This window comes from Arachis duranensis, chromosome 2 (assembly GCF_000817695.3).
Source record: "Arachis duranensis cultivar V14167 chromosome 2, aradu.V14167.gnm2.J7QH, whole genome shotgun sequence".
Classification (NCBI taxonomy): domain Eukaryota; kingdom Viridiplantae; phylum Streptophyta; class Magnoliopsida; order Fabales; family Fabaceae; genus Arachis; species Arachis duranensis.
The window spans coordinates 87,971,558-87,980,370 of NC_029773.3; positions in this window are offsets into that span (position 1 = coordinate 87,971,558).

Sequence of the window (8,813 nt, forward strand, 5' to 3'; positions counted from 1 at the left end):
CCAATAATTTCTTGCTCTACCTTAGTGAATATTGAAGCAAAATTACATCAATTAATTACACTTGGTACTTATGTCCTCTAATGGTTGAATTTTAAATTTTAATTACTCAAGGGCGATAATTTGTATATACCAAGTTTCATAAAAACTATATAAATTTTTTTACTTAATTATTAGTATCTTTTATATATCATTGCTTTAGGTGATACAACAATAAATACTTGACAGATAAAAAAAATCAATAAATGTTATTTTGAGATAAGAGTCTATTAAGAATTTAAAAAAAAAATTATTATATGATATTCTGATTTTCCCAAATTGTCTGAAATCTTCTCCAAGAATACTAACAAAATAATCCTCTAGAGTTTTGTAAGATTGATAAGCATATATAGTAAAGAAAAGAAACCGTGTCCTTCAAAAGCAACTTGGGCCTTAGAGAAACACATTACTTCTCCTATTGGCATATACATCCACAAGGCAAATATTAGTTCTCCTATCTTTCTTTGAGTTCTTTAACTTGCTTCTCATCACTTCACAGTAATTTTGATACAAAAGTCCTACCAAATGAAAATATCATACAAATATTTTATATTACAAATTAAAGATGCTTGGGTAGGACCACTTTATTTTACTTTAGCCAATAATTTCTTGGTATACCTTAGTGAATATTGAAGCAAAATTACATCAATTAATTACACTTGGTACTTATGTCCTCTAATGGTTGAATCTTAAATTTTAATTCCTCAAGAGCGATAACTTATACCAAGTTTCATAAAATCTAAATAAATTTTTTTATTTAATTAGTATCTTTTATATATCATTGCTTTAGAAGACGCAACAATATAATTATAAAAAGTACGTTTAAAACAATAATAATTTCTCTATTAAAAAAGAATAGCGATTATTTTTTCTAAAAGAAAGAGAAAATACTTGGCAGATAAAAAAAATTATTAAATATTATTTTGAGATAAGAATTTATTAGAAATTTAAAAGAAAATTCTATTAGATATATATGATATTCTGTTTTACTCAAATTGTCTGAAATCTTCCCCAAAAACACCAACAAAATAATCCTCCAGAGTTTTGTAAGATTGATCAGCATATATATAGTAAAGAAAAGAAACTGTCTTCTTCAAAGGCAGCTTAATTAGGCCTTAGAGAAGCACCTTTCCACAAAACCATTCGCATATATATATAATCCACCATCAACTCCAAGGTTCATAACATTAAAGAATAATCCATGCTTAGCTTTATTTAGATCATGCCTCACTTTCCAACGTGTTTTACGTCCTGGAAAGCCAAGCTCTCATTTCCCATCCATCATATATATAGTCTTGCTAAAGAAAATCTTTCAGCTATCTTAATTAGGTTGATTCTCTGGTGGCTTGGAATTACATGACTAAGGATGACTATGGTTTAACTAGATACTGTATATGTGATACATGGTTAAGAGATTTAGAAGAGACTATTGTAATGTAACTCATAATCAGTGTTTATGTGATGATAAATATGTGGTGACTTGAGCTGAGTTACTGTGAGGACAATATTGTTACTTCATGTTTGGAAAGTCATTTTTGTTGTTTGAGCCTTAATTGGATTGGCCAAAAACAAAAAATATGGAGCCTACAGAATTTTGGAGGCAAAGAAATGGTACCAGCCCAAACAAAACAAAACAAAACTGAATTTATTTTTTTAGTTGATTCTCCAAAATAAAAATGTGATACGCAGAACTTCATGTTATTTTATTTATTTATTTTTTAATTTTTGCTCCGCAAATTGAAGCTAGGAAGCTCAAATCTATTGTATTTTGACTATTTTCTGCACTTTCTTAGTCCATTAATACTATTTTAGGAGTGAATTCTGTTAGATAATGTATTAGGACCTGATATTTATTTATTCCTGTTTTATGCTTATGTGTATGATTCAGTTAATAGGGTCAAAGTCATTAGTGGCCTCAAAGGCAAGTTAATCTTTTTGTTCAACTAGTTTCTATTTTCAAGGAAGTGGAGTCCTATTCTTAAGGTAGTGGAGTGAGTGGTTAGTTTTTTTCTTTCTGTTATTGTATTTAACAGTTTATTGAATAGTGTTAGTTGTAGTTTTTTTGCTTCTTTAGTTCTCTAGTGTTCAACTCTCTCTCTCTTTTTCTCTGAACATACAACAGTTCGAGTGTGAGATCTGCAAATTCATTGCAGGACAGTGAGTGAGAGTGTGTGAGGATTGAGTGAAACAACAACAAATTGGTATCAGAGCCTTAAAGTATCTTAAGGGCTGTGGTGATGGAAGCTTCATCAACAACTATTGGGCTAGCAGGCATTGCTCCTCCAATCCTTGATGGGAGCAATTATCATGTCTGGCAAGTGAGGATGAAAGCATTCCTTGAAGGAGCTGATCTGTGGGAGGCAGTGGAGGATGACTACGTGGTGCCTCCATTGGTTGCCAATCCAACTGCAAATCAACAAAAGCTCCACAAAGAACGTGTGACTAGAAAAGCCAAAGCAAGATCTAGTCTCTATGCTGCTGTTACTCCTATTATTTTTAATAGGATTATGAGTCTAGAATCTGCAAAAGATATTTGGGATTTTTTGAAGAAAGAATATGAGGGCAATAAGAAGATTAAAGGAATGAAAGCAATGAACCTTAAAAGGGAGCTAGAAAGAGTGCAGATGAAGGAAAATAAATCAGTTCAAGAATTTGTTGATAAACTCCTAGACTTAACCAATAAATTGGCACTGTTGGGTACTGATCTTGGAGAGGAAAGACTTGTCGAGAAGCTCCTGTGTTCTGTACCTGAAAGATTTGAAGCTACTATAGCATCTCTTGAGAACACAAGAGAAATCTCAGAGATGCCATTTGCTGAAGCAGTTAGTGCTCTTCAAGCACAAGAACAAAGGAAGGTACTGAGGAGAGGAGATGAGCCAGTTGAAGGTGCAATGCAGGCTAGGGTGAAGCATGGAAGTGGTGAGAAGAAGAAGCAAGGCAAGCAGTTTGGTGCTCAACAGACCAGTTTTAGTTCAAGTGATGCACAAGTGAGGAAAGGGAGTGATGAAGTCTGCAAACACTGTGGAAAGAAAGGTCATCCTTTCTTTAGGTGTTGGAGTAGACCAAATGTAGTCTGCAGGAAGTGTGGGAAGATGGGGCACATAGAGAGAATCTGCAAAGAAAAGAGCTCTCAACAAGGAGAGGCTCAAGCAGCGGCAGGTGAAGTGGAGCAATTGTTTGTTGCTTCAGGCTTTGTGTCTCAAGTCTCACGTGATGGATGGCTGGTGGACAGTGGCTGTTCCAATCACATGTCAAGAAATGAGGCAATTTTCACTAATATTGACAGATCAGTCAATACTAGAGTGAGAATTGGGAATGGTGATCATCTAGAGGTTGAAGGAAGAGGCAATGTGTTACTTGAAGGCCCTGGAGGAGTGAAGCTGATGTCTGATGTCTACTATGTTCCCAAGATAGATCAGAATCTTCTGAGTGTGGGACAGTTAGTTGAGAAGGACATGAAGATTGTGTTTGATAAGAATGAATGTGCTATTGCAGATGAGGAGGGCAAACTCTTGTTTAGGATCCCTATGCAGAACAAAACATTTGCATTCGATCCTGCAAGCAAAGAGAGCAAAGCTATGGCATGTGTGCAGGGTCAGAAGGAGTTGTGGCATAGAAGGTTGGGTCACTTTCACTATAAGGGATTGCAGTTTATGCAGAGGCATGGTTTAGTTGAAGACTTGCCTCAGTTGGGAAGTGAAGTGTCTGATTGTGAAGTATGTCTGCAAGGGAAGCTAGTAAGGAAGCCATTCCAGAAAACAAGATGGAGGGCCAAGGAGAAGCTTCAACTGGTTCACTCAGATGTTTGTGGGCCTATGTCTGAGGAGTCACTGAACAAAAGCAAGTACTTTGTGATCTTCATTGATGACTGCACAAGATTTTGCTGGGTCTACTTTCTCAAACAAAAGTCAGAAGTTGATGAAGTATTTATGAGGTTCAAACAAGAGGTGGAGAATGAAGCAAATTGTAAAATAAAGACAGCGAGGAGTGATAATGGTGGTGAGTATACCTCAAAAAGGTTCAAAGCCATCTGTGAGGACTCTGGCATAAAGCAGCAGTTTACAGTTCCTTACACTCCCCAACAAAATGGGGTGAGTGAAAGGAAAAATAGAAGCATTGTGGAGATGGGAAGATGTATGCTACAAGGCAAATAACTACCCAAGAGCTTCTGAGCAGAAGCAGTAAATACTGCTGTCTTCTTGTTGAATAGGTTACCAACCAAAGCTCTCAACAAGCAGACATCATTCGAGGCATGGCACGGGTACAAACCAAAGGTTAGTGGACTAAGAACATTTGGTTGTCTATGCTATTACTTGACTCCTTCAGTCAGTAGAGACAAGCTTGATCATATAGGTGAGGCTGGTATCTTTGTAGGGTATAGTTCTCAGTCTAAAGCCTATAGAGTGTATTGTCCTGATGCACAAAAGATTACTGTGAGTAGAGATGTGATTTTTTGTGAAGATAAAAATTGGGAGAGGGCAGTATTTGAAAAGAAAATGGCTGACAATATTGTAGTTGAAGCTAATGTGCAGAATGAGGATGAGTTAAATGAGGAAGCAGATCTACAGAATGAGTGTGAGCTGATTGAAGATGAATTGATTGATCATTTGCCTATGCGAGGTACAAGACCACTGGCAGAGGTCTATGCCAGATGTAATGTGGCTCTCCTAGAGCCAGGAACAGTTGAGGAAGCAAAAGGAAGTGTGGAGTGGGTCTCAGCTATGAAAGAAGAACTGAGCATGATCAACAAGAACAACACATGGCAACTTGTGTCTAAGCCTGATCACAAGAAGACTATAGGTGTCAAATGGGTTTTTAAGACAAAATTGAACCCAAATGGCACTGTGAACAAGTATAAAGCCAGGTTGGTTGTGAAGGGATATGCTCAAGTGAGTGGGGTAGACTACTCTGAAACTTTTGCTCCGGTTGCTCGCATGGATACCATCAGATTGCTACTAGCTGTTGCTGCACAGAAAAGGTGGACCATCTATCAGCTGGATGTGAAATCAGCTTTCCTAAATGGTGACCTATCTGAGGACATCTATGTAGACCAACCAGAAGGATTTGTTGTTAAAGGCCATGAAGACAAAGTGTATAAGCTGAGGAAAGCCTTGTATGGGTTGAAACAAGCTCCCAGGGCTTGGTATAGCAAAATTGATTGTTATCTGCATCAGCTTGGGTTCCAAAAGAGTCTAAGTGAAGTCACTCTGTACTACAAACAGAGTGAGAGAGGCCTTGTGGTGGTGTCTATCTATGTCGATGATCTGCTTGTTACAGGAGAGAAGGAGAGTGAGATAGTGAAGCTGAAGGTAGGACTGATGAAGCAGTTTGAGATGACAGATTTGGGGAGAATGTCTTACTTTCTTGGCATGGAGATTCAGCAAAAAGAAGGTGAGATATTCATCTGTCAGAGAAAGTACATCAGAGAGGTCCTAAAGAGGTTTGAAATGGGAGAATGCAAGACAGTCACTACTCCTGTTAATCAGAAAGAGAAGTTAAGCAAGAGTAATGTGCAGGATTCTGAGCATGAGAATGAGTACAGAAGTCTAGTAGGCTGTCTAATGTATTTAACAGCTACTAGGCCTGACATTCAGTATGCAGTGAGTATTCTATCGAGGTTCCTTCATTGTGCAGCTAAGGAACATCTTATTGCAGCAAAAAGGGTGTTGAGATATCTAAAGGGGACTCAAAGTTATGGTGTGAAATTCAAAGCAGTTCCTGAGATGAAGCTGGTTGGTTTTGTAGATAGTGACTGGGGTGGTTCGGTGGAAGACATGAAAAGCACAACGGGTTTCTGTTTTTCACTTGGATCAGGTTGTTTTTCCTAGAGCTCAAAGAAGCAGGAAGTTGTAGCACAGTCTATAGCTGAAGCTGAATTTGTGGCTGCAACTGCAGCTGCAAAGCATGCAGTATGGCTCAGGAAGTTACTCTGTGATTTGGGGCTGCAAGAGAAAAGAGCAACTGTGTTGTATGTGGACAATCAAGCTACAATTGCAATTGCTCAGAATCCAGTCTTTCATGGCAAGACTAAACATTTCAAGCTTAGATTCTATTATTTGCGTGAAGCACAACAGGAGGAAGAGGTGGAGCTGAAGTATTGCAAGACAGATAATCAGATAGCTGATGTCTTCACCAAGCCTCTTGCTGTTAGTCGATTTAGTCAATTGATTCATGAAGTTGGAATGTGTCCAGGTCTCTAATCCAAGGAGGAGAAATGTTAGATAATGTATTAGGACCTGATATTTATTTATTCCTGTTTTATGCTTATGTGTATGATTCAGTTAATAGGGTCAAAGTCATTAGTGGCCTCAGAGGCAAGTTAATCTTTTTGTTCAGCTAGTTTCTATTTTCAAGGAAGTGGAGTCCTATTCTTAAGGTAGTGGAGTGAGTGGTTAGTTTTTTTTTCTTTCTGTTATTGTATTTAACAGTTTATTGAATAGTGTTAGTTGTAGTTTTTTTGCTTCTTTAGTTCTCTAGTGTTCAACTCTCTCTCTCTTTTTCTCTGAACATACAACAGTTCGAGTGTGAGATCTGCAAATTCATTGCAGGACAGTGAGTGAGAGTGTGTGAGAATTGAGTGAAACAACAACAAATTCATCTTGATTTACTTTCTATTTTCCTTCTTTTATGACTTTCTCTTGTATGTAAATTAATTCATTAGAAAGAACATAAAACCGTCAATGGATAGCTAAGGCACACAACAACAGAAACATTAATGTCTTTCAAGCTAGTCGCAATGCATCCTTACTCTGCAACACAAAATACATATATAGTTTCATAGATATAATTTTGTTTTTAATTATGCTAAAATGAGTTCCAGAGCTCAAATAGAAAGGTGTTAGAAAAGACAATTAAATAAATAAAAATTAAAAACATATCTTATCTATGAATCGCTCTTTTCAGACTTATGACCTCCACTTTTTTTTTTTCAGTAACGAACACCTTCAAAGCGGACGACCACCATCGGTACTCTTCTCCTGAACGGAATCCAATGAAGAACAAGCCAACGAAACTAGTTTGACTCAATCTTCCAATTGATGGAGAACTACAACTGAAATCTTAGTTCATCATCAACTCTTTATAGAACCACTCTTTCTATCAAGAGTTTGGAGATTCTTCGATATTTTAGAAAAAACTTTTCCAATTCTTATGTGGAGTTAAAAATATAACTAACTTAAATGATGATGACAAACATTAATTTATTGAATTAAATACCCAAATTGGTTTTGATTGCTTTTAGTTAGTGATGCAAGCCAAAAATTAAAGAAGCAGCAGCCCAATTTAATGGGACCAAGAAACAACAGTTGTTGGTGAGTTTCTCTTGGATCCACAAACAAAGCTCAAAGAAATGAAACAAAGAAATCAATTGGGTTGAATGGAAAATCAAGCCAATCCAAGCCTAAGATGATTCATCCAAGTTGAAGCCAACCAAAGCCAACGTTCACAAAGCTTGCTTCGATTAGAATCAGAAAGAGAGAGAGAACTTCTTCTTTCTGGTTCATTCACCAGAAAAGAAAGAAAGAGTAAGGTAAATCACAAAAGCAAATGTCTAATCGCCCTAATCAAAGCAGGTTAAGCTAAATCAGAGAATAAAGGTGATTTATTTTCATTTACATGCAAGTTAATTTCTTCACTTCTTCTTCATATTTCTGCAACGCCAATTTCGGATAAATGGAGAAAGTTGTTTCTGATTTTCATTACCGTGAATCAATGGCTTATAAAGTTACTTGGAGTCAAAGCACATTTTCAAGGGTTTGGATTTGGGATTATCACTGAGCAAGCTTACTTTTGCTGTCATGTTATCTTCGGTCAAACAAATACTTCAGAATTGAAATCCCTAATTTAGGGGTTGATTGAAGAAAGAGAAGGGATGAACTATGCAAGCTCAAGGTTCAAAGAGTTGACTTGAGAGAAACCCTAACTGTGACTCAGCACAAGGTACAAAAGAAAAAAAATGTTTCTGGTTGCAAAACAAGGAGAGAGAACCCGAATTGAAAGCTGTGTGTAAAACCTCACTACTGAATTTGAAGTCTTGGAAGCATTGCACTTACACTAAAGGGAGCATTAAGCCAAGATGAAGAACAAAGTCTTAAGTTCTATTGATGGGTTATGTTCATAGTGTTAATGCTGTTATTCATCAATCTCCTTCATGATTTACTGTTTTGTACTTCTATTTCAATGTATATCTTTCTGTATTTTTTTGAGAGGTAAAAGGTTGAAAGAGAGACATCAAGAAAATCCCTAAGAGTAAAAAAGGATGAGTGAAACACTTGAGAGAAAATGCTATAGTGATTTCAGATTTTTTTAGATTGTATCTTATGTCTTGTGTCTTGTACTTGAGAGGTGTACCTTGCTGAGTTGGGTAAGCACTCAGTGTGAAGAGTTTAGATATTAACATAACCAAGTCAAGTTTAAGAAGAAACTTGTATGTCCAGATGGGATTGTGTGAATCCTAGAAAATTGGTGTATGTAATACTTTGAGTATAGTAGAAATTCCACCACTGTTGTGGTGGAGATTGAATGTAGGTTGTATAGCACAAGGCAACTGAACCATGATACATGATTGTGACAACTTTTTCCTTTCTTTCGCTGTTTTGTTTTTCGATATTTATGAAACAAAACGAAATTATCTCTTAAATTTTTTGCTGTATAGTTCAAACAGAATTTAAGATTGAAGTTTGGTATTAAATGTTTAATCTATTAAAGTAAAAGAAGGTTATAGATTCAATTCCTTTTCTCTACGCCTTCTGTAACCTTCATCTTCTATGTTGTTTTTT